A 26,848-nucleotide genomic window follows, 5' to 3' on the forward strand; every position below is an offset into this window, starting at 1 on the left:
CAGCTCTGCCCAGGCCCGATGCCTGGCAGAGTGAATTCAGAGCCGGAAGACGCCGCGGGGACGCTGCAAGGAGAAGACTTCTCGGAGGATCCAACCTCACTCGTGGACTTGGTAAGTATAATTTGATCGAATGTTGCCTACCCCTGAAACGAGCATTTTCCCCCCATAGACTATAATAGGGTTTGATATTTGATTCGAGTAGTCGAATATTGAGGGGCTACTCAAAACTAATATCGAACCTCAAACATTTTACTGTTCGTTCATCTCTAATAATTAAATATGGTGAGGGAGATTACACAGAAATAAATAATGATAGCAGATATGGTGTAGTTTTATCTGGATAAGCACATAGTCAATAGGTAAACATATATTAATTGCAAGATAAGATATAATGGAAGTTACAATATGTGCATAACATTAAAGAACCAAAAAATGCTAATGTATACTAATTACTAATATAAAATAAATAAACCCTGTAAAACTACATAACAGTGGAAAGACTGTCTTTTCACATGTATCTCACCCCAACAACAGTTTCACCTAGAACGGCTTTGTTAGGGGGTTCATAATTTTGGTTAAGTCCTGAGACAGATCTCCTCTTTATGTTCTGGTTTCAGATATTATTTTTATATTGTCCACACCTTTTACTTGCCACAAGTGAGTTTGAATGTGCATCACATGCTTGAACCAAAGTTTTTTACCCACAATTTTGAAAAGGTGTCATCAATTTTGTCAATTTTTGGAGTATGAAATTATATCCAATTTGCCTTATTTTCTGGGAGAAATACATTATTTTCTGGAAAAATGTCAGGGGTGCTAGTACATATGGCAATAACTGTATATACATATATGTATAGATATATATACGTACATAGTGAGATCCCTCCTAACCTCCCTAAATACCTGACTTAACCGAACTCTGTTGGAGACTGTTGCCGAAAATTTGGGGAGGAAAAAGTCCTGCATGGACTCTATCCTCCCCAGATTTCAGTTTTAAAAATGATAGACACTCAATGGACCCCATTATAGTCAATGGGGACTGATGAGCTCTGTTTTAGCGGTCCACCTCTCCATTGTTTAGGTCTCCGATGGATCAGAGCAATGGAGAACAAGCACTAATAATAAAATAATAATAAATTTTATTTATATAGCGCCAACATATTCCGCAGCGCTGTACAATTTAGGGTTCAAATACAGACAAATACATAACAAAGAACGTCATTTCACACAATGGGACTGAGGGCCCTGCTCGTAAGAGCTTACAATCTATGAGGTAGAGGGGGTGACACAAGAGGTAGCAGGGGCGGCTTTGCTTATGCAGAGGTCAGACACTTTTGTAATAGAGGTGACTGTCATTACATAAACATAAGACTTTATGAGCCGTCAACAGTCGTGTCCTTTAATGTGGATAGAGCTTGGACCTATAAAGTTAGCATGAGATAACATCATATCATGTGGGGAAATGTGGGAGCGGGGACAGAGGAGGGTTAAGATTTTACGTTAGACATTGTGATAGGCCTGTCTGAAAAGATGTGTCTTTAGTTTGCGTTTGAAACTGTAGAAATTGGGAGTTAATCTGATTGTCCGGGGTAGAGCATTCCAGAGAAGTGGTGCAGCTCGGGAGACGTCTTGTATACGAGCGTGGGAGGTTCTGATAATAGAGGATGTAAGTGTTAGGTCATTGAGTGAAGCACTAGTGTGAACCTAGATTAATGAATCTAATAAAAAGATGAAGGCATCTGCCTGCTACTTCACATAGGAGAGGAATCTGGGAGAAATATACCACCTCCTAAACAACAAATCCTGCTCAGTACAGACATAGATATTTAAATACATATATACAATAAATGCTATGTAGAAACAGACAAAATGTGTTGTTTCTGGGGCTCTGGTTTGTGTATTATATATTGTTTGTTTTTTTTCTATGGCCAAATATATAGTAATATAGACAAGTATGAACAGTGATATGCGCTTGATGCTCACACCTATCATCTCAGCTAAATATTTGAGAAATATATTTCCTCTCTGGCACAATGTCTATGAATGCAGTGTTAGTGTCCAGTTTTCAAGATTTCATAACAGTGGATAAGCTAGTTACTGTATACTAGAGGTGACGGTTATGTAGAAACACAATACTTTCACAACACTCAGCTTAGATATTCACATATAACAGAACAATCCGTTAAGTGCTTTTTTCCAGCAATAATGCCTCTTGACCGCATTAATTTATCAAATAAACCAAGGATACTTACATATGAAACTGAATGGGCTAGTTTACATCATAGAGATATCAAACAAATCATTCAAAAGAAAATGAACACATTACCCTATGCAAATAAAAGCTACGGTAGTTATGGAAAATTAAATAATGTGGCTTTTTAAGTGTAATTAATATGTACACATAGCTCGCTTTAATGCCTTAAAGGGGTTGGCCACTTTCAGACCAATATTGACAAACAAATGTACAATAAAAAGATAAACAATATTCCAATATACTTTCTGTATCAATTCCTCACAGTTTTCTAGATCTCTGCTTGCTGTCATTCATTCTGTTACTTCTAGAGGATAAAAGTCTGACCATGGTCATGTGATTTACGGTCCATGGTCATGTGATGTACACACAGGTGCACAGCCGATTTTTCTGGGGTCACCGTATTCTGATGATTCTTTTTTACTGTACTGTTGACAGAGATATGACGGGGCTCTTTATGTGTGGGACAAGTTTCTACTTTCTATTGGTATCAATGTTTGGTATGTATGCCTTTTTGATCACTTTTTATTGTTATTTTTTGGAGAAAACAAAGTTACCAAAATATGTTAATTTGTGCACTGTGGTGTATTTTTTTATGATGTACAACGTATAGAATAAAATAAGACTATTTTTGGATAGTGAGGGCTTATACGCATGTAGAATATATAACATGTTTGATTATTTATTTTTGTTTACATTATATGTTTTGAATAGAGCAGGATTTAATGCCGCAGATACAGCTTCTGTGCCATTACAGCGCTATACTTTTATGGAGCTGAGTTAATTATATGCTTAGATCGACGTAATAGTATGGGACAGAGCGGGAACAGGTTAATGGCATATAGCAGAGCAATAAGGCTACCAAGTACAATATAACTAACATCATAAAATGTAGAAAAGTAAAATATGGAGTCCATCTTGGTAGTTCATTTAAAGTTGGCTGACTGGCGCAGGTGAGAAGACAGTCTGGGACAAGTGCACTGCATAGTGAATTAAACTAGACAACTCAAGTTGACATCTCTGGGCAATACCCAAAGGGACCAGACACGGTTTGAGGTAAGGCGCTGCTTCAACATTTAAAGAAAAAAAATTCTTACTTGTATTGTGCCTAAATAATCTGCAGTTCTTTACAGACATTGTCAATCACTGTCCCATATAGGGCGAGAAGGTTACTTTCAATGTCTGTCTTTGCTTTTTCTTCGCTTCGCATATTTCTCATATCTTCTTCTCCAGCAAGACTTGAAACATTTTTTTTGTAAACTGGATTCTTTACTCACATTGTATATAGTATACAGTACAAATGCATACCCAATTCCTTGATCTTAGGGTACTAACCACCAGATATGTTTGAAAGTACCCAAAGCAATGCAGCAATTTTTTCTGTCACATTTGTGCAGATATAGCTTATACTTGCTTATGTAATATACCTGCATGCACAAGTATTTCTGGGGAATGGAAAAAAACACAATTCTGCCAGTCTATTTGGTATTATAAATTTCTGCTCCAATCACCATGTGGTATAATTAAAATTTTACATTTATAGCAATACGAAATATGTATTGGATTCTTTATAGTTAAAGAGGACCTTTCACCATATCTGGGCACAGGCAGTGTTATATACTGCCAGAAAGCTGACAGTGCGCTGAATTCAGCGCACTGTCGGCTTTCCCGATCCGTGCCCGGTGTAAAGCGCTATCGGTCCCGGTACCGTAGCGCTTTACAGTCAGAAGGGCGTTTCTGACCATTAGCCAGGAACGTCCTTCTGCCTCGCGGCGCCAATCGCGCTGTGCTGTGGAGCAGGGAGGAACGCCCCTCCCTCTCCTGATAATACTCGTCTATGGACGAGCTGTGTGAGTAGAGGGAGGGGGGAGTTACTCCCCGCTCCACAGCACAGCGCGATAGGCGCCGCGAGGCAGAAGGACGTTCCTGGCTAATGGTCAGAAACGCCCTTCTGACCATAGAAGAGCTACGGTACCGGGCCGTAAGCTCTTCACACCGGGCACAGATCGGGAAAGCCGACAGTGCGCTGAATTCAGCGCACTGTCAGCTTTCTGGCAGTATATAACACTGCATGTGCCCAAAAGTGGTGAAAGGTCCTCTTTAATGATTTTTGCTTTGTTACTTTGTTTTTCTATTGCCATATTCTTTTAAATATTTTTGGATTACAATGTTCGTGCCATTTAAGGGTTAATTCTATTCTGCTGACAACAAATTTCTATCCTAGTGTACTTGGGCTTGTCAAGGGTATGGGTTGTATTGCTGTGGCCTATATAAAGTGGCAGAAAGTTTGTGGATACAGGGATACACCCTCTCCAATGAATATAAATGATTTCTTGGTCTGCTTCTCTGTTGTATTGAAACATGTTATGTGACACATATAAACATCCAAGGCCAAATGACGTTCCAGGCTGATAAACTCCATACTAAAAAGAAAAAAATATTATGGACTTCTTCAATCATGTTAGCCTAACAGTCATTGTCTGATATAGCTATTATTCTCTTTTTCCTGTATCCACTTTTCATAAAGACTTCAATACATTTCCATGTATTTATAAGACGTCAAGTCCTCCAATAATATTAGCTTATGGGTCAAAGTGTGAGTATGAATTCACCCAAGTATACCTTATTTTACATATTCTGAGACGTCTGTAGACCTCTTCTTGCACGCTGCGGCGCAGGAGATGTATTCAGTTATGATTTCTTGCTTTTGGTTCTTGTTGTTCTGTCTGAACACTGCCCTATTCCCTTATCTCTGTAATTGATTTTCAAGCACACCCATCTCCTTCACCTTGGTTTTGATCTGCTTCTCTAAAGGTCCATTCACATGGAGGAAAATGGTGAGGAATTTGGTGTGGGATTTTCCCAGCTGAAAAAAAACCCCCTCCCATTGACTTCAATGGGTTCCATTTTCTGCTAGCAGTGCTGAAATTCCACACCAAATTCCTCACCATTTCCCTCTGTGTGAATGGACCCTCAGCATGGAAAATTCCGCTAGTGGAAAAAAAAAGCTAGGAGAACCCATTAAAATCAATGGGAGACTTTTTTTTCAGTGCTGAAATTTCAGCGCCAAATAAAGCGCCATTTTCCTCTGTGTGAATGGTCCCTAATAGTTAATCTTAGCCTTACCGGTGTGATTCACAGCCTATCTGCCAATCAAGTTAAGGGTGGATTCTGGACTGTAAAAAGGTCATCAACCCACACAAGTTTTCTGGCTATTGAGACTCTGTCCTATGACTTTGTCCTCGCTAAGCTGTTCTCTTGTTGTTATATTGTACTTATTGACTTCTGGCCTTTGGATTTTCTTGTGACTACTCTACTGGATTACAATTTGGTGCTGCTTTATCTCTCGGGCTTTGACCCTTGGCTTGCTGACTCCTCTTCTGTGTTGTGTTGTCTTGTCTTTGTTTAGTGTTTACACTTATTCAGAGAAGGGATTATTGCCTACAGTGTTGGCCAAAAGTATTGGCACCCCTGCAATTCTGTCAGATAATACTCATTTTCTTCCAGAAAATGATTGCAATCACAAATTCTTTGGTATTATTATCTTCATTTAGTTTAGTCTTCAATGGAAAACCACAAAAAGAATTGTCAAAAAGCTAAATTGGATATAATTCCACACCAAACATACAAAAGGGGGTGGACAAAAGTATTGGCACTGTTTGAAAAATCATGTGATGCTTTTCTAATTTGTGTAATTAACAGCACCTGTTACTTACCTGAGGCACCTAATAGGTGGTGGCAATAACTAAATCACACTTGTTGATGCCTTTTCCCAAAAAGCTCTACTTTTGTCTCATCTGACCAGAGAACATTCTTACAAAACGTTCTTGGCTTTCTCAAGAACAGGGAACTGCAGGTAAACAGACACTGGGGGGTTTGGGGGGGGGGTTGGGGTTTGTAGTACTAGCACGCTCAGCTTGGCTATTCCTTAGTACTACTAACACGCTCAGCTCGGCTATTACAGTAAGGTATAGCCGAGCTGAGCGTATTAGTAGTACTAAGGAATAGCAAGCTGAGTGTGTAGGAGAGCTGGCAGATATGCAGCAGACTAACACGCTCCACTTGGCTATTCCTTAGTACTACTAACACGCTCAGCTCGGCTATTACACTAAGGAATAGCCGAGCTGAGCGTGTTAGTAGTACTAAGGAATAGTCAAGCTGAGCTAGTCATGTTAGTACAGGAGGAGTAGCTGGAGGGATGGTTGGGTATAGTGCAGAGCTCTTTCATCTGTCCGGAGTAGCCGGGCTAACCGCACGACCAGCTCTGCTATATCTCGCTATAGAAATGCGTTGACCGGGGCGTGGCTAGCCGGCATCAGGAGAAGACGTGTCTTCAGCGAGTTCCTGCCGTGGATCCCTTATATCCACTGTAATCGGCACAGCTACAGATCATCTGCCCGGTACACACTCTCAAGGCTCTCCCCCTAGCCTCCGTCTGCCATTTAGGGTGTCGTACCTCGCTTTTCCAGCGCTCCGGAGACGTACCCAGCTTGCGGCCTAGTCGCTGACTAGGACCGAGCCGCCATCTTGCCCGCATCCTGGACCTACCTGCTGTCTCCCGACTTCATCTCCCGCATCGGTGCCCTGCATCTAACACAGGGGAGAGTATCCTGTGAATACCGGGCGCTGCCCGCATCTATCAGGCCTCCAGGAAGTGGCTCTGTAGTGCACTTCAGCGGACGCGGACACCATCCTCCCGCCATCTTGCCGCCTGGTGCAGCGCGCTCCACCTCCCCGGATACCACAGTCCTCTCTACCCCGAACTTGTAGACGTGAGACCATCCCCCGGTGCCCGCATCTGCCTCCTCGGGACCTGTTTTGCCGGGCCAGTCAACCATCCTGAGTGAGTGAGGGTAGGCCCCATTGTGATCCCCAGCCTAAAGTTTTTCTCCCCTGCCTCACCTGTGCCTTCCAGCGTCTTGGGGCTGCTAGAAAGAGACACAGTTGCTTTCCTGCATTGACATCAGCACACAGCGTCCCACGGCAGCCAGCAGTTAACCCTTAACTCTCTCCTCCCCTCCCTCACCCTTATCTATATTCTCTGGCTCACTGATATAGCTCTGCTGAGCATAAGAATACTGACCCCTACTGGCCTCTCCTTTATTGAATTTGTGGACATACTTTATCACTGAGAGGAGCTTTTCTTTTATCTTTATCGTGACCTACAACAGCTACCTCCTTTTGTATTTTGCATTTAAAGGGACAGTACTCCGCTGTGGGCACAGATGGATGCCTGTTAACACTCCATCTCAGCATACCTGACGATTCTGTCTTAACCAACTATTCTGACCTAACAATGGTCAAGCCAAGTAAAGATAAGTCTAGTGACCTCCCGGGCACTCCAAAATCCACCCCGCTTCAGAGTGACATGCAACGTTTCTTGAAAAAAAAAACCCTCCCAGTCGCCATTCCGAACCCTTAAGATGGCACCTGAGGAAGGACGTGACTATGAGGCAGGTGAAGACTCTGAAGTAGACAGCACTGCAGATGGTGATCACTCTGATAAATCGATTATACAGATTTCTCGTTCTTTCCTCCAGAAGGCTCTCACCAAAGCTTTGAACCCGATACACTCTAAACTCTCTGATATAGAGTCCAAAATTGAAACTATTGGTTATAAAGTACAAGCCTTGGAGGACGGCCATGTGGCTATGCAACAATACTCTGAACTGACCACAGACCATCTGCTCCAACATAGAGAACTTATTGATCGTTCTCTCATAGAAGACCAGGAGAACCGCAGCAGTGTCATGCCGTTCTCCCCCCCTTCATCTGCCCCAGTGTCATGCTGTTCTCCCCCTCCATCTGCCCCAGTGTCATGCTGTTCTCCCCCCCTCCATCTGCCCCAGTGTCGTGCTGTTCTCCCCCCTCCATCTGCCCCAGTGTCATGCCGTTCTCCCCTCCTCCATCTGCTCCAGTGTCATGCCGTTCTCCCCCCCTCCATCTGCCCCAGTGTCATGCCGTTCTCCCCCCCTCCATCTGCCCCAATGTCATGCTGTTCTCCCCCCTCCATCTGCCCCAGTGTCATGCTGTTCTCCCCCCCTCCATCTGCCCCAGTGTCATGCTGTTCTCCCCCCCTCCATCTGCCCCAGTGTCATGCCGTTCTCCCCCCTCCATCTGCCCCAGTGTCATGCCGTTCTCCCCCCTCCATCTGCCCCAGTGTCATGCTGTTCCCCCCTCCCCTTCATTTGCCCCCCAGTTTCTTTGGGCCCCCTCCATCTTTGTCCCCAGTTTCATGCTGTTCTCTCCCCACCCCCTTCATCTTCCCCAGTGTCATGCCGTTCCCCCCTCCCCTTCATTTGCCCCCAGTTTCATTGGGCCCCCTCCTCCACCTCTGTCCCCAGTTTCATGCCGTTCTCTCCCCACCCCCTTCATCTTCCCCAGTGTCATGCCGTTCCCCCCTCCCCTTCATTTGCCCCCCAGTTTCATGGGCCCCCTTCATTATGTTCCACCTTAATATTTAATACAAAACAAATACTTACACTCACCTTCTATCACTCACCTTCCATCGTTCCCCCGACGCTCCTCTCTCTCACTCCAGTGCAGTCACATACGCGATGCAGGAGCTGTGACCCCTGCTTGTTCTCAAAAGCTTTGAGAAAAATAAGAGTCCTGGGCCAGATGGATTACCTTTACAGTACTACCTGACCTTTGAAAAAGTGCTTCTCCCCTATTTAACTCGTTTTTGTAACTCACTACTAGCGGGTCAGCCTATGCAACCCCAAACTCAAGAAGCCTATGTCACTCTTATTTACAAGGACGGAAGAGACTCGAAATCTTGTAGTAGTTATAGACCTATCTCACTGCTTCACATCGATTTAAAAATTTGGGCTAAAATATTAGCGTGGCACACGAACCCTCTCCTTCCCTCTCTCCTACATGAGGAACAAGTCGGTTTCGTGGGGGGGAGGGAGGGTAGGGATAATACTGTTAAACTTTTACATTCTATCTCGACAGCACGTAGGGACTCTATCCCACTCTTGTTTTTAGGAATAGATGCCGAAAAGGCTTTTGATAGAGTGAGTTGGGATTTTATGATAGCTACCTTACATGCCTTTGGCTTTCCGCCTGCCTTTATCAGTGCAGTTATGTCTCTGTATTCACATCCCCATGCCCGATTGAAAGTGAATGGCACTCTGTCGGACCATTTTAATATAACTAACGGAACAAGACAGGGCTGCCCCCTTTCGCCTACTCTCTTTATACTAGTGCTAGAGACTTTATTGCAAACTGTGAGATATCATCCGGACATACAGGGTTTTAAAGCAGGAAACTCTACGTTACATCTCACTGCTTTTGCAGATGACATCCTGTTTACCATTACTGACCCAGAACGGAGCCTACCCGCCTTGTTGGAAGTCATTGATAGATATAGCCTGATTTCTAACTATAAAATCAACCCTACTAAATCCGACATATTGAATATTTCAGTCCCACCTAATGTCCGGCAGAGACTAGAGACCTCCCTCCCCTTTACCTGGTCTTCCACCTTGATAAAATACTTAGGCATCCAGCTCCCACCCACCATAGACAAGATTTATGACTTGAACTTTGCCCCACTACTTTGTACCATTGAGTCTCTTCTCAAAAATTATGACCTTCCGTATATTTCCTGGATAGGTCGGAGAAACCTACTGCAAATGTACGTTGTTCCGAAAATCACGTATCTCCTCCAGATGTTGCCAATTGCTCTTCCTTCTCGCTTCTTCACCTCCATGTCGCGTCTTTTCTCTGCCTATGTGTGGCGTTCTAAAAAGCCAAGAATTGCCCGTTCAACCCTCTTACGGAAGAAGAGAGATGGCGGCATAGATCTTCCCGATATCGAGTCGTACTACAGTGCGATCCAGTTGGCCAGATGGTACTCCCATGTCACCCCCCCGAAATCGCAACAGCTCTCTGACCTACGTGAGCTCCATTTTGGTCCAGATCTACTAGCTCTCATGTGGCTCCCCAATTTTTCCCCTCCATTGCCCACAAGACACCACCCTCTTATCAAAGGAATTCTCGATACGTGGAAGAAAGTGAGAGCACGTCTCTCTCCCCATGTATCCCCCCTACTCCCTGCCACCCTCATTCCCACTCTACTAGCGGACACCCATGCCCCCCGAAGAATTGGTTGTGATTTATGGCAGAAGCTTTCGGGGATTACAATCTCTGATCTTTTTATTGATGGCAAACCTCTCCCCCTTACGGACTTTCAAGCTCTGATGCCTACGACTGCTTTAAATTTCTTGCACCATGCACAAATTCGTTCATCTCTCCTTGCACTACTTAGGCTCCATAATCCATGTAGGAAGCTCACACCCTTTGAGCTTAAAGTTCAAAAGGCTAGTGTAGGCACTATTTCGATATCCACATGCCGGAGATTTCTCACTTCAAGTGTAGAGACGACGAAGTCCCCCTTTCTCTCAGCATGGGAAACAGAACTTGGCTGCTCCTTTGAAGACGAGGATATTAATTCTATCCTTGCCAACTCCCATGGTTTCTCCGCATGTGTCAGACTGCAAGAGTCCCATTACAAAGTTTTGTCACGTTGGCATAGAACCCCTCTCTGGCGGCACCGTCATCACCTCGCAGATTCAGATCTCTGCTGGAGATGCAAGAAACACTCCGGGTCCCATCTTCATATATGGTGGTCTTGTGAGGGAATTCAAATTTTCTGGAAACAGATTGCAGACTTTATCACCCAAATTGTGGGTTCCTGTCCTCCCATGTCACCTGAATTAGTACTCTTGTCGTTACCATCCCCGCAGTTTAGCCCCTCAGCGAGAAATCTTACCACCATGCTTCTAGAGGCGGCTAAAATGTTGATACCTATCTTCTGGATGACCCCAGATGTACCACCTATTAAACTTTGGCTTGAGAAGGTCTTTCAAATCAGTAGGTTTGAGGAAATTATGAGCTGGTCAACGAGATCCCACGACAGATACCTCAAGATGTGGGCCCCCTGGATTTCATTTGTAGAAAGTCACCGCTATCTTGCACATTTAGTCCTGGCAACATAATGGTGACTGTGTCTATCATACTCCTTTGCTCCCTTTCATCCCACTCTCTCATACTTAGTCCTTTACACACTCTCACACATTGATATATGTAATTTGTCCTTCTTACTTTTTACTTTTTGGCATAACTAGTGTTAACTACCTAACTACCCCCCCCCCCCCTCTTCTTAAGTTTGACATTGTATTTGCATTTATATTTACTCCCACATTCTCTTTCTTTTTTTATTGTCATTCTAAAATGTATTATTTTATTTCCTTATACTTGTAACCTTACTGGCTATATTATGCATTTTGTATGTAAAATTTAAAAAATCTGTTCACAAATAAAGAATTTAAAAAAAAAAGAAATGCGTTGACCAGCGTTGATTGCCCAGTCTACGGCATTCGGCCAATCAACGCTGGTTCTGCCAGAGGAGGCGGAGTCTAAAATCGGACCAGAATGGAAACTGCTGTGGATCGATTTTAGACTCCGCCTCCTCAGGCAGCACCAGCGTTGATTAGCCGAATCCTGTAGACTGGCCAATCAACGCTGGTCAATGTATTCCTATGCAAAAAAGTCAGCTCCGGCATATCGCAAGCTGACAGGGATCCTGCTGTCCCAGTTGCATTGCAGAGGTGTTGGCATCATTTCCTGGGGTGTGATAGTGGACTTGGTGACCCTCCTGAGTCGAATGGAAGGATTCCCTGTAGCGAAGCATTTTCTCCCATAGACTATAATGGGGTTCGATATTTGATTGAATAGTTGAATATTGAGCGGCTATTCGAAACGAATATCGAATCTCGAACATTTTACTGTTCGCTCATCTCTACTGTACATATATGGTGTTATGGCACAGGCTCAGGAATGACTTAGACTAGAGATAACGCTGATCCCAGATTTTTAAAAACATTTATGGTGTATACACAGGACATACAGCATAGAAAGGTGAAGTATGAATTGAGGGGCATTCAAATTTTTGTATCACTACTCCATTCAAAGTTGTGATAACACTTTTGGAAATAATACTGCGATAAAAAAAATGATATTCAAGTGATACTATTGACACAAGTGATCACATTAGGGTTTACACAAATGAATAATAAAAGTGAGTTTTTAGATTATCAGTTTACAGCATTTTTTCATATATTACTTTACTATACTATACTCACAGATGCCAAGGTTGCATTTCATTTTCACCAAAGGCCCAAGTGGTATAGTAGTTGTTTGGTGCTATGGAAGTCAGGAACCTTCTGAAGGCTCCCAGGACTGCTGTAGCAGTATTACTAATCATGTAGGGATTTCTGTGTCACTATAGTAATACAGGGATTTTAACATGGACTGCGTTACAGTAGCTATTTTGTCATTTCACTTCCGAAAATAACTTTGACCTAAAAGTCACACATTCCCCGAAATAGTTTCAATAAACAAAATATTGTGCCCCACAAAAAACAATGCCTTAAATAGTTCTATATACAGAAATAGAAAAAGTTAGGTGTGCCACACTATGGCAACACGAATTAAGAAACTGTATAAGGCTAAGGGTGCATTCACACGGAGTACGTGCCGCGTGATGTGGCACGTATACGGCGTGTGAGACTTTGCGCGCCGTAAAAGCTACCATTGATTTCAATGGGAGCCTGGATCGTATACGCCTCGTTATTTTGCGGACGTGATTTTGCGGACCACAGCCAAAAAGCACTGCATAAAAACCACAGGATACAGTCCTATGAAAAAGTTTGGGCACCCCTATTAATCTTAATCATTTTTAGTTCTAAATATTTTGGTGTTTGCAGCAGCCATGTCAGTTTGATATATCTAATAACTGATGGACACAGTAATATTTTAGGATTGAAATGAGGTTTATTGTACTAACAGAAAATGCGCAATATGCATTAAACCAAAATTTGACCGGTGCAAAAGTATGGGCACCTCAACAGAAAAGTGACATTAATATTTAGTGGATCCTCCTTTTGCAAAGATAACAGCCTCTAGTCACTTCCTGTAGCTTTTAATCAGTTCCTTGATCCTGGATGAAGGTATTTTGGACCACTCCTCTTTACAAAACAATTCAAGTTCAGTTAAGTTTAATGGTCGCCGAGCATGGACAGCCCGCTCTCAAATGATCTGAAAACAAAGATTATTCAACATAGTTGTTCAGGGGAAGGATACAAAACGTTGTCTCAGAGATTTAACCTGTCAGTTTCCACTGTGAGGAACATAGTAAGGAAATGGAAGACCACAGGGACAGTTCTTGTTAAGCCCAGAAGTGGCAGGCCAAGAAAAATATCAGAAAGGCAGAGAAGAAGAATGGTGAGAACAGTCAAGGACAATCCACAGACCACCTCCAAAGAGCTGCAGCATCATCTTGCTGCAGATGGTGTCACTGTGCATCGGTCAACAATACAGCGCACTTTGCAGAAGGAGAAACTGTATGGGAGAGTGATGAGAAAGAAGCCGTTTCTGCAAGCACGCCACAAACAGAGTCGCCTGAGGTATGCAAAAGCACATTTGGACAAGCCAGCTTCATTTTGGAAGAAGGTCCTGTGGACTGATGAAACAAAGGTTGAGTTGTTTGGTCAAAACAGCAACAGTCAAAAAAAACAGCATTCCAAGAAAAACACTTGCTACCCACTGTAAAATTTGGTGGAGGTTCCATCATGCTTTGGGGCTGTGTGGCCAATGCCGGCACCGGGAATCTTGTTAAAGTTGAGGGTCGCATGGATTCCACTCAGTATCAGCAGATTCTTGAGAATAATGTTCAAGAATCAGTGACAAAGTTGAAGTTACGCCGGGGATGGATATTTCAGCAAGACAATGATCCAAAACACCGCTCCAAATCGACTCAGGCATTCATGCAGAGGAACAATTACAATGTTCTGGAATTGCCATCCCAGTCCCCAGACCAGAATATCATTGAACATCTTTGGGATGATTTGAAGCGGGCTGTCCATGCCCGGCGACCATCAAACTTAACTGAACTTGAATTGTTTTGTAAAGAGGAATGGTCCAAAATCCCTTCATCCAGGATCCAGGAACTGATTAAAAGCTACAGGAAGCGACTAGAGGCAAAAGGAGGATCTACTAAATATTAATGTCACTTTTCTGTTGAGGTGCCCATACTTTTGCACCGGTCAAATTTTGGTTTAACGCATATTGCACATTTTCTGTTAGTACAATAAACCTCATTTCAATCCTGAAATATTACTGTGTCCATCAGTTATTAGATATATCAAACTGACATGGCTGCTGCAAACACCAAAATATTTAGAACTAAAAATGATTAAGATTAATAGGGGTGCCCAAACTTTTTCATAGGACTGTATGCACATATTTTTCTGTAATGTATGGATGGGATTCACTAAAAGGGACTGTAAAATGCCATGTTTTTTACCGCAGCATTAACACCACGTGGGGTCCCAGTCTAAATTTTCACCATAAAATTAATGCCATAAAAACATAACCTATAAGAAAGTATCTTAATTGCATCTTTTTCCATTTCCACCCAATTCAGATATTTTTTCTAGCTTCCTGCTACACTGCAAAGAATATTAAATGATGCTATTATGAACTACAATTTGATCCCAACCCGTGCTCTCCGCTCACTCAATGACCTAACACTTACATCCTCTATTATCAGAACCTCCCACGCTCGTATACAAGACTTCTCCTGAGCTGCACCACTTCTCTGGAATGCTCTACCCCGGACACGCAGTACCACAAGCCAGAGGATTAGATACGCGCCACTGCACACAATACCACATAGGTGAGGATTAGATACCTGCGTCTGCACACAGTACCACATGGGGTAGGATTAGATACATGCCTCTGCACACAATACCACACTCCAGTGAATTACATACGCATCTCAGCACACAGTACCACACGCCAGACGATTAGATACGTGCATCTGCACACAGTACCACATGCCGTAAGATTAGATACGCACGTCTGCACACAGTTTCACTTGCCGGAGGATTAAATACTGTACGTGCCTCTTCACACAATACCACACAGGGGAGGATTAGATACACGCATCTGCACACAGTACCACACGCCAGAGGATTAGATATGTGCATCTGCACACAGTACCACACCAACAAGGATTAGATACTTGCGTCTAAACATATTACTACACGGGGAAGGATTAGATACAACTTTACTCCAGGTATCCATAACAACTGATCACAGGTTTTTCACTAATATCCAAAATGAGATACATATAATCACATGACGCTTATGGACATACACACAAACAACATACAAAATACACCAGTGCAAAATTGGACAATTCTTATGGGGCCACTACACAAACATAAAATTTAATATACCCGTGCGAAGCCGGGTCCTCCTGCTAATATATATATATATATATTGGAAATAATATAAGATTGTAAAATAATAAACAGCTTAAAGCCAGAGCAAAAAGCGTGTGCTAATGTTTAAAACTAGGAATCTCTACCACATGTACATTCCTGCAAAGCAATCTATATAAATATTTAGACAAATAAAAAATATATGAATATTTGCAAAAATAAACAAACGGGGTAAATTATAGATATAACAATATGTCAGTAACCCTAATATATGTTTGTAAAATTTTTATAATGGTTAACTTGTGCGTTGTATCTAAGAAAAAGAGAGGTTCATAACATTGTCCATGTTCAAGGGTAAGTCTGACACCTACTGGGAGCAAGCTAGATTTGCACAATGCATTTTTTTTTTCACTCTGTACATACTTGTGTTTTTTTTTCCATTTGTAATGGACACCCTGATGCAGTAGATAACATTGATTCCTATTTACTTACTTGTAGGTACCACTACAGTGTCTGTCATTTTGATGGAAACAATAGCACTCCATGCAGCACTAATCTTTTCGTGTAATGGAAATTGCAACTGTGGCTCCAAGCAAGGGCTTGAAAAATATATATACTCGAGTATAAGCCAGATTTTTCAGCACAGTTTTTGTGCTGAAAAGCCCCCCTCGGCTTATACTCAAGTCAAGCAAGGGGGGGTCTATGACCAGCCGCAATAGTAGTGTATAGAATCCCCCATAAAATAGTGAAAAAAAAAGAAGCTTTAAAAAAAATATAATAAAAAATAAAGTAAATAAAAGTTCTAAATCCCTCCTTTCCCTAGAATACATATAAAAGTAGAAAATGACTGTGAAACACATGCACATTAGGTATCCCTGAGTCTGAAAGTGCCAGGTCTACTGAATATAGGGTATCTGCAGAGCTCCTGTTCCATCAGGAAGGAGTTAATAGGAGCACTGCAGATTCCCTATATACAGCCAGGCTGAATTCCAAGTGGGGAAAAAAAAAAAACAGTCCTCAAGCTCAGGGAAGGGGCAGACAGACAACCAAAACACCCCCTCCCCTTCCCCAGCACCTACTGCACCCAAAAACTCCGACCATTTTAATTTTTGAAATTTTCCAGTAGCTGCTGCATTCCCCCCCCCTCCCCCCTTCCCCCTCGGCTTATACTCGAGTCAGTAAGTTTTCCCAGTTTTTTGTGGTAAAATTAGGGGCTTATATTAGGGGTAAAATTCGGCTTATATTCGGGTCGGCTTATACTCGAGTATATACGGTATATAGGTATGGGGGGATTGGATGATTTTCAAAACTGTGAAAATTGCTCTGGTTACTGGAGGTGCAAAATTTCCAGAGACCCTTGGCAGTGAAAGGGTTAATAAAAATCAAAAGCATCAACAATAAATAATAATAATAATTTTAAAAAATTACACAGGCTGTGGGGTGAGGGGCTGCACAATGCCTTGTCAGTATATATATGTATGCGGAACCCCATTCCTTCTGAACCCACATACACCACCATCCTCCTGCATTCAGGGCCAAGTGCTGATGCCATGTCTAGTGACGTAGTTCACCTAAGCAGTCCGATCCTCAGCATTGCAGCTGATCCTCTGCGCTCCTGTCCTGGTGAGACGGGGCTCACATCAGGTACTTCGCGCTCCTTACTGCTGAGTGTTCCAGAAGACGGCGGAATGCAGTAGAGGAGGGGCTACTTTAGGCAGTTGATAGCAGCAGCCAATGAGCACAAAAGCTCAGTCGCTGCTGCTTAGTTACCTGTTTCTGAGCTGCAGCTGTCATTTTGGCTTGGCTCAAAAACAAGTGTCGGGCCAGATAACACAAGACGGTAGGCCGGATTCGCCCCACGGGCCTTGTGTTTGACAGCTGTGTCCTAACGTAATCAGTCTGCTGCTGCCCTTTCCTTACCACCCCACCCATTTGTTACCTACCAGTTTAATAAGAGTGACCGACACCAGGGTTTGGATTATTTGGCCACAGCAACCATTTTACTAATCAAATAACAATATTCAATAACTTACAGTTTTCATTAAAAAAAAAAATGCACGTATGTAAACAGTGTCAAACAACCAAAATTTACACCTGAGAAATTTATGGGGAGGAAGTCCTTGGAGCTACATAAATCTGTTCACCACTTTGCCCACCACACCATTACCCATAGCCGCAAACCATAGTCTTAGGGGCACCATTTCTATACAAAAGTCTTTTAAAACACCAAACCACTCCCCGGGACACTACCCAGCAGTAGCCCAAACAAGCCAGACTAAATAAAATAATTACCATTAACTTGGGGAAACTAACAGCAATGTGTCCCCCCACACCCCTGGGATACTGACCAACTGAAAAAGACCCCCAGCCTGTACAGCTGCCATGGCAAACAACAAAACATAAAGGTGGGGGCAGGAGGGACTCTTCTTCCCTCTGCCAGCAACTGTAACTTGATGCTAGCTGGTCCCCCTTCATATAACCCACCCATAGCAACTTCCACCACATTGCACCTTTCCCTGACTACTTCTTCCTCTCCTTCAGGGCATGTCATGTCAGGCTTCCCCTAAGGCTAGCCTTTGGTCCAGCCTTTTTTTCTAGTCTGAGTCTGCAATATTTTTATTATTATTATTGTATATTTATATAGCACCATTAATTCCATGGTGCTTTACATTTGGGGGTTGACATACAATACACAAAATATACAGGTAGATATAATAATAACAGTGATCAGCTGGAACAGTGGGGTAGAGGGCCCTGCCCGCGAGGGCTTACAATCTATGGAATATTTCCTTATGCTTGTTCTTTATGTCTGCCTAAACTACCAAATGTTTGTTAGCACACAGTAGGGGCAAAGTGCAAGAAAGTATGTATAAGACTGCAACTCCGCAGGATTACATTGCAGAATTTGTTGTCTGTTACTTGGAGCTTACATGCATAGGCCCTATAAAAACAAAACAATAATATTTGTTAAAAATTAATCATATTAGAAAACTACTTAATCTTTATTGTAGTTTTTATTGGGACAACAATGGGTTGCAAATGTGTAAATCACCTTAGAATATATCATTAGTGATATATTGACTGTTTATTACTTTACTGCCTCTGATAAGTATAGCACAACATTGTCCTATAAGATATCTCTTGTTTTTCCATATCTGACTACAGAGTAAACCAATAGATGAAGGCTATAATCTCTATAGTTACATACAGTAAAACTAAAATGAGACATGTGTCATCCTTTCATATTAATAACTGCTCAGTCGTAATTTCCTGCAGCTACTCTAAGTGTTCACATGATGGTGCTCCAAAACCACAGAACATTTCTCCTCATTGTCAGCCAAGATATCCATACGTAGGACGCACTAAGCAACACAGTCTTTGTATTGTTTGCATATTTTCACATCAATTAAATGGCAAGGTTGTCAAAATTTAATTTACCTTATTAAAATATTTATATAAATAAAAAAAATGGAACTCCTTGGTGACATGTGCAGTGGGTGTCACATGGCCGACAACTGCTGCTAACAGCCATGATCACTGCCAGCTCCAATTGATATTCCGCTGGAGGATGCTAGCTTTTGCTTTTCTCCAAGTTACATTCCTTTCCTTGGCGCTGCCAAGAGCTCATCCTCCTCCTCTGCAGAAAACGGTTATTTATAATGGGATGAAACTTCTTGTCTATAGTTATGTGTTTAAACTTATGTTACAACTTTATAGCCAATTATGTTATTTTATTTATACTAATCACTAGAGATAAGCGAGTAGTGTTCGATCAAGTAGGTGTTCGATGGAATACTACGGTATTCGAAATACTTGTACTCGATCGAACACTACTAGCTGTTCGAAGTTTAAGGTTCGATGCAGAACCAGCGTTGATTGGCAGAATGCTATACATTCTGCCAATCAACGCTGCTTCTTCTCTTACCTTTAGAAGTCTTCTCCGTGCAGCGTCCCCACGGCGTCTTCCGGCTGCAATTCACTTTGCCTAGGCATCCGGCCTAGGCAGAGCCGAATGCGCAGAGTGAATTCCAGCCAGAAGAAGACGTGGGGATGCTGCGCCGGAAGAAGACATCAAGGAGAATCCAGCCCGATCGTCACTCGTGGACTTGGTAAGTATAATTTTATCGAATTGTGCGTACCCCTGAAACGAGCATTTCCCCCCATAGACTATAATGGGGTTCGAAATCCGTTCGAACAGTCAAACAGTGTGCGGCTGTTCGAATCAGATTTCGAACCTTGGACATTTTAGTGTTCGCTCATCTCTACTAATCACACTTTCTCTTTGTCAATACAATGTGTTAATGAAGGGTTACACAATAGTGGTAGGTGAAAGACCAAATATTTGTATATTTATTTTGTACAACCTTGAAATTTTATCAAGGTATTGTATTGATTTGTCTGTAGGGCCCAGTTCACATCTGCGTTCGGTATTCTGTTTGGGGGGTGCCCAAGCGGATTGCCCAAACGGAAAACCGAATGCAGATGTGGACCAGGCCTAAAATGGTATATAAGATGGACTGAATTACAATAAGATAGGACGGTTATACATGCCAATAGGTTGTATGACTGTTTCTCTGGACCCGTGATCAATGTCTGTTTTATTAATTAGGTCCTCACCCATCTGCCACTAAAGATTAGAATCTATATTGCACATAATTGAACCTTGTGGATGTGTGTATTTCTCTGAGCTGGCTTATATACCAATTGTTCTAATTTGGACTTCATTATGGTGATACTTGAAGCAGATTGTGCATGCAACTGCAGCATGTAGTCTGTCACATCACATAGGAGCTGCCATAGAAGTTCTATTACACCCTGCTATAGTAAACTGCAGTATTCAGGTAACAAAATGCATGTATAATCAAATAATTGCAGATCCAAACCTCTTTTGTGACTATAAATAACTGCAAAAAACATGTTAAAAAAATATACCAAAACTATTAAAAATATAAACCTTTTCCATTTCCTTATGAAAAAAAATATTTTAATTGGTATCACATCTCCCGTTCAGTTGAATATACAGTCCTATGAAAAAGTTTGGGCACCCCTATTAATCTTAATCATTTTTAGTTCTAAATATTTTGGTGTTTATAACAGCCATTTCAGTTTGATATATCTAATAACTGATGGACACAGTAATATTTCAGGATTGAAATGAGGTTTATTGTACTAACAGAAAATGTGCAATATGCATTAAACCAAAATTTGACCGGTGCAAAAGTATGGGCACCTCAACAGAAAAGTGACATTAATATTTAGTAGATCCTCCTTTTGCAAAGATAACAGCCTCTAGTCGCTTCCTGTAGCTTTTAATCAGTTCCTGGATCCTGGATGAAGGTATTTTGGACAAACAATTCAAGTTCAGTTAAGTTAGATGGTCGCCGAGCATGGACAGCCCGCTTCAAATCATCCCACAGATGTTCAATGATATTCAGGTCTGGGGACTGGGATGGCCATTCCAGAACATTGTAATTGTTCCTCTGCATGAATGCCTGAGGATTTGGAGCGGTGTTTTGGATCATTGTCTTGCTGAAATATCCATCCCCGGCGTAACTTCAACTTCGTCACTGATTCTTGAACATTATTCTCAAGAATCTGCTGATACTGAGTGGAATCCATGCGACCCTCAACTTTAACAAGATTCCCGATGCCGGCATTGGCCACACAGCCCCAAAGCATGATGGAACCTCCACCAAATTTTACAGTGGGTAGCATGTGTTTTTCTTGGAATGCTGTTTCTTTTTGGACGCCATGCATAACGCCTTTTTTTTATAACCAAACAACTCAATTTTTGTTTCCAAAATGAAGCTGCCTTGTCCAAATGTGCTTTTTCATACCTCAGGCAACTCTATTTGTGGCGTACGTGCAGAAACGGCTTCTTTCTCTTCACTCTCCCATACAGCTTCTATTTGTGCAAAGTGCTCTGTATAGTTGACCGATGCACAGTGACACCATCTGCAGCAAGATGATGCTGCAGCTCTTTGGAGGTGTCTGTGGATTGTCCTTGACTGTTCTCACCATTCTTCTTCTCTGCCTTTCTGATATTTTTCTTGGCCTGCCACTTCTGGGCTTAACAAGAACTGTCCCTGTGGTCTTCCATTTCCTTACTATGTTCCTCACAGTGGAAACTGACAGGTTAAATCTCTGAGACAACTTTTTGTATCCTTCCCCTGAACAACTATGTTGAACAATCTTTGTTTTCAGATCATTTGAGAGTTGTTTTGAGTAGACCATGATGCCACTCTTCAGAGGAGATTCAAATAGGAGATCAACTTGCAATTGGCCACCTTAAATACCTTTTCTTATGATTGGATACATCTGGCTATGAAGTTCAAAGCTCACTGAGGTTACAAAACCAATTGTGTGCTTCAGTAAGTCAGTAAAAAGTAGTTAGGGGAATTCAAATCAATAAAATGATAAGGGTGCCCATACTTTTGCACCGGTCAAATTTTGGTTTAATGCATATTGCACATTTTCTGTTAGTACAATAAACCTCATTTCAATCCTGAAATATTACTGTGTCCATCAGTTATTAGATATATCAAACTGAAATGGCTGTTGCAAACACCAAAATATTTAGAACAAAAAATGATTAAGATTAATAGGGGTGCCCAAACTTTTTCATAGGACTGTACTTTATACTGTATAATTGCTATATGGTTTCTAAATCTCACCCAGTGCTAGACTCAGATTCAGTCCTGCACATTACTTCTGTATAATGTCCACAATCCTGCTGCTACTCATCATATTTTTTTGAGGGAATGATAGGGGAGAAGGTGTTAGAAGTGGGAACGGTAATTACCCCAGACCCCTCAATAAAATGCCTGGACCAATATTGTCTCACTAGCGAATACTATAAGATGACGATACCCCAAAATAGTACCATACCTGACTCAATACTTTAACATGATTTAGAAACTCCATGGCATATAGAAAGGTTCACTGATGCCTGAATGATCTTGATACCTAAACCAGCCTGAGATCCATTGCCTCCCCAATTATACTAGTATAGCACTAAACCATGGCAACAAACTGCTAAACAAAATCTTGACAAAAAAAACTTCAGTAAAAACTCCAACAGAGCGTTCTAACAAGCAGACACTCATTCAAAGATAGTTGTAAGGCAATTGCTGCCATGGTGCCTCAGACTAAAATTGCCCCCTCCCCATAGTTCTAAGGGTATGTTCACACATCAGTATGCCATAAGTCCGTTTGAATTCAATTTGAGACTAAAATCGGGCTGATGCACATACTGATTGTATACTGATACCTCTCTCTGATACCTCTCTGTCCCCTAGAGGACAAATAAGGGGATTAAAAGTAGAAAAATGTAAATAGAGTAGAGATCAGGACATTTATTATAAGTCCTTATCTCTACTGCTTACAATTGCTACTTTTAATCCCCTTATCTGTCCTCTAGGGGATGGACAGTGTTTGCTATCAGCATAAAAAGGTGTCAGTATGCAATCAGTATGTGCATCAGTCTGTTTTAAAGTCTCAAACTGAATTCAAACGGAGGGATGCCATACTGATGCCTCCAGATCTCTCCAGATCCCAGGTGCAGGCAGAAGAGGGGACAGCAGCACTTCAAAGTCATCTCCAGGACGAGAAGAAAGGTAAGTATGATGGGGTGGGAAGCGGGTTGGGGGACTGAGTTAGTTAGCTAGCCAGGTAGGTAAGGCTATTAGTCCGTGGGCTAGCTAGGGAAACAAGGGGGGGTTGGGAAGGGACGAAGTGAGAAGGGGGAACTGAGAAAACTGCAATGCATCATGGCAGTTGTAGGCTAAGACAACAGGAAGCTACCCAAGTAAACAAAAGCAGAGGACACCAGGAGCTCTTAGAGAAAACCAGAAATCACCCAAAACACTGCTAAAGGTATTTGGTTGCACTTATTAACCTATCGATAGCACTAACAGACCTTTCTTTAAAAAAAAAAAAAAATTCTGGAAAAACCCTCTGATATAATGTCATGACATTTTCCATCTCCTGGTTGAACTTGATGGACATATGTCTTATTTCAACTATACTAACTATTTAACCTTAGCGCATACCCTGCCCATGTAGAAGTCATTTCCCCCTTTGGGAACAGTAAACATCCTTTTCAGAACTTTTATCTGGGCCAATGAGAAATTCAAAAATGTCTTTTTCTCTTTTTCCGAAACCTGCAGGGAGTGCGCCAGAGCCCAGAATAGGTAAGTAACAGTGTTTTTTATGTTTGTCACCTCCCTCCCCAAACCTCCGATCATTATACTCTGGTTCTGTAAGATGATAAGGCAGGCACGACTCTGGAAGCCAGTGGTTGCTGATAAACAGGGAACAACTTTATTGCAGCAACTGGAAAGAGGTACAATAGCAGCTTCTAAATGGGAGTAATTGTGCCACAATGTCCAATCCCCCAGCCTTGGTTATAGAAGAGTGCCCAAGGATGATGCAGGGTCAATAACACACTTCCCCTCCAACTACTCCTCATCTTGTGCCATGCCTAGCTAAAGATACTAGGGAAAGTGGTGCAGGGATCTGGTAATCTTTGCTTAGGCCCGAGTGAGCTCCTATCAGTGTCCTCCACTGCTCCTCCTGGCACAGAATACAAATGTCTCAGGGCTGTCTCTAGATGAGCCTGGGGCAGATAATAATCCTCTTAGAGGCTGTGTTAAGCAGGTATTGAAGCCCAGTCTCAGTGCTCATGAGTACCTCTGCACACAGCAGGAAACCAACTGCTCACATGCAAGACTGGCACAAGACTGAGTTTTCAACGGTCAACAAGGAGATCTAGATCTCCTACAACCCCACCCAGTGGCCTGTGATTGGCCAAGGCCAAGGGAAAGGTCTGAACACTGAGGGAGAAAATAACAAGAGAAAAGCTGTAAACAGTGGCAAAGAACATAGAAGACGGGACATACCAACACAACCCAGATGCACAAAAGACAACCACTTAAAGCAGTAGCACTCTGGGATGCTGCACCACTGGCATGCACATTACCAGAAGTGACTATTAAGGACACTGAGTGAAGATGGGACCGGACAGCACATGCGCATTTCAAGATATATATATTAAAAAAATAAGTTAAAATTGCAAAAATATCTAAATAAATCAAAAATCATAATATTATGTAAAAATGAAAAAAAAAAATCTATTCTTGGAAGGCCCTAAATCTAACTGCCTCATTTCAATCATGTGGAGATGCAGTTTTAAGGAGGACAATCCATCTAGCTTCTTTCCTAAGGATTGCCATAGGAAAGAATAGGAGATATTCTTAATATCTCCTCCACTAATACCTAGACTGACACTAGCTATACCACGAACTCTGAAATCTCTCAGGTCACATGAATGAGCATCCCAAAAATGCCTCAATATGGCTCTAATTTGACCACTTCATGACTTTCAAAACCATCAGCTGCAGAACTGATCCTACTAGCACATTCCAAAACATGTACATTGAGTGGTCTTGCTGTCATGCCCACAAAAATAAAATTGCATGGGCATGTAGCAAAGTAAATTACCACAGATTTATTGCAATTAATATGGTGCATGATCTTGAAATTCTGAGTGCATGTAGAATTCCAAAACTTGACTGATCTGACTGTATATCTACAAGAAAAACAGCTACTACATGGGTAAGATCCCCACCGTGGACCACGGCTACCAAATATATTATCTGTGATACGGGCTATATAATGACTGTGGGTCGGAATGTCTCCCAAAATCCAAAACCTTCTTAATGGATTCTTTCCCAAGTCTCTGGTTATTTTACTATCAGTCATCAATACAGACCAGTGCTTTTTAAAATGTCATGGATATCCTTCCACTTTGCTTTATATGTGGTAAGAAATCATTACTAGTAAGGCAGCCAACTGAACCCTACTGCCCAATAAATGCTGCTGCAATTCTGGATACATTAGCTGTTACCTGTAACAATACTTACAGAATTCACACTATATGTGACATAGCTGGTCGAACACAGCTATGGTCATTTAAAGGGGTTTTCCCAACTCGCCTGCTCACCAGCTTGCAGGCTGTATGCTCTGTTCACTTCCTGGTTTTCTCGGTAAATTGGTGGGCTGTCTCCAAAACAAAGCCAGCTCTACTAGCTCTCTTCATAGCAGTACATGTTTGCAGTCAGTAATGAGGGATGGTTGTAAATAAATTAGCACAGTATCACTGGAAGATAAACAATATTAAGCTGATGCAACAGAGCTGGATTTGATAGGTGATGAGAATCCCAAACTTACATGCTACAAGACCAAGAGTCAGCTTGCAATAAACTCAGTTTTAGGTCTGTGTGTTACATACAGAGGTAACAGACTCCATGTCTCAGCCCTTATCAGCAAAGTTCAATCAGCTGACCTGATAACTGGAAGAGGGAGATAAACGACTCAGAAATACAAGCTCACTCTGAGCACTCAGCTCCCCTTTCCCTCCTGAGAGCAGGGAGCTATGTCACTTGTCCTGGGCCGAGAAATAAGATCATCCCCAGGTCCATTGACGTAACTAGGAATAGCGGGGCCCCGTGCAAACTTTTGACATGCCCCCCCCCCAACCGACACCGACGCCGAAGACCTCGACCGACACCCTCCTCCGCATTCCTGCGCACTCTATTATGTCCCTTAGTGGCCCCTGCACACAGTATTATGTCCCTTAGTGGCCTCTGCACACAGTATTATGTCCCTTAGTGGCCCCTGCACACAGTATTATGTCCCTCAGTGGCCCCTGAACATAGTATTAAGTCCCTCAGTGGCCCCTGCACACAGTATTATGTCCCTTAGTGGCCCCTGCACAAAGTATTATACCTCATAGTGGCCCCTGCACACAGTATTATGCCCCATAGTGGCCCTTGCACACAGTATTGTACCCCATAGTGGATCCTGCTCACAGTATTATGCTCCACTGTGAACACCCATAAATAATTATTATACTCTGGGGTCTCTTCATAAAAACTACTGTTTCTTACCTGTCCCCTGGCTCCTATGCGGTCGGCATCCGCTGTCAGCCTTCTTCAATGGCGTCGGACGTCACATGACCTGAGACACAGGCCGGGGTCATGGGATGTCAGAGACGTCAGACAACTAGGCCTGAGCTAAGTAACAGTGTTTTCTATGTTTCTTACATCTCCCGGGCCTCCGATCATTATACTCGGGGATCTGCAAAGACCCCCGAGTATAATGATAGTGTTTGTGGGGCCCGCGGTGTCACTACCGATCCCGGCCCAGCCAGGATGGGAAAGTAAATAGGGCCCGTTACCGGCTGGAGTAACTCCAGCGGTAATGGCATATTAAAAAAAAACAAAAAAAAACGCAGCCCCTA

Source organism: Leptodactylus fuscus, chromosome 1 (assembly GCF_031893055.1).
Source record: "Leptodactylus fuscus isolate aLepFus1 chromosome 1, aLepFus1.hap2, whole genome shotgun sequence".
Taxonomy (NCBI): domain Eukaryota; kingdom Metazoa; phylum Chordata; class Amphibia; order Anura; family Leptodactylidae; genus Leptodactylus; species Leptodactylus fuscus.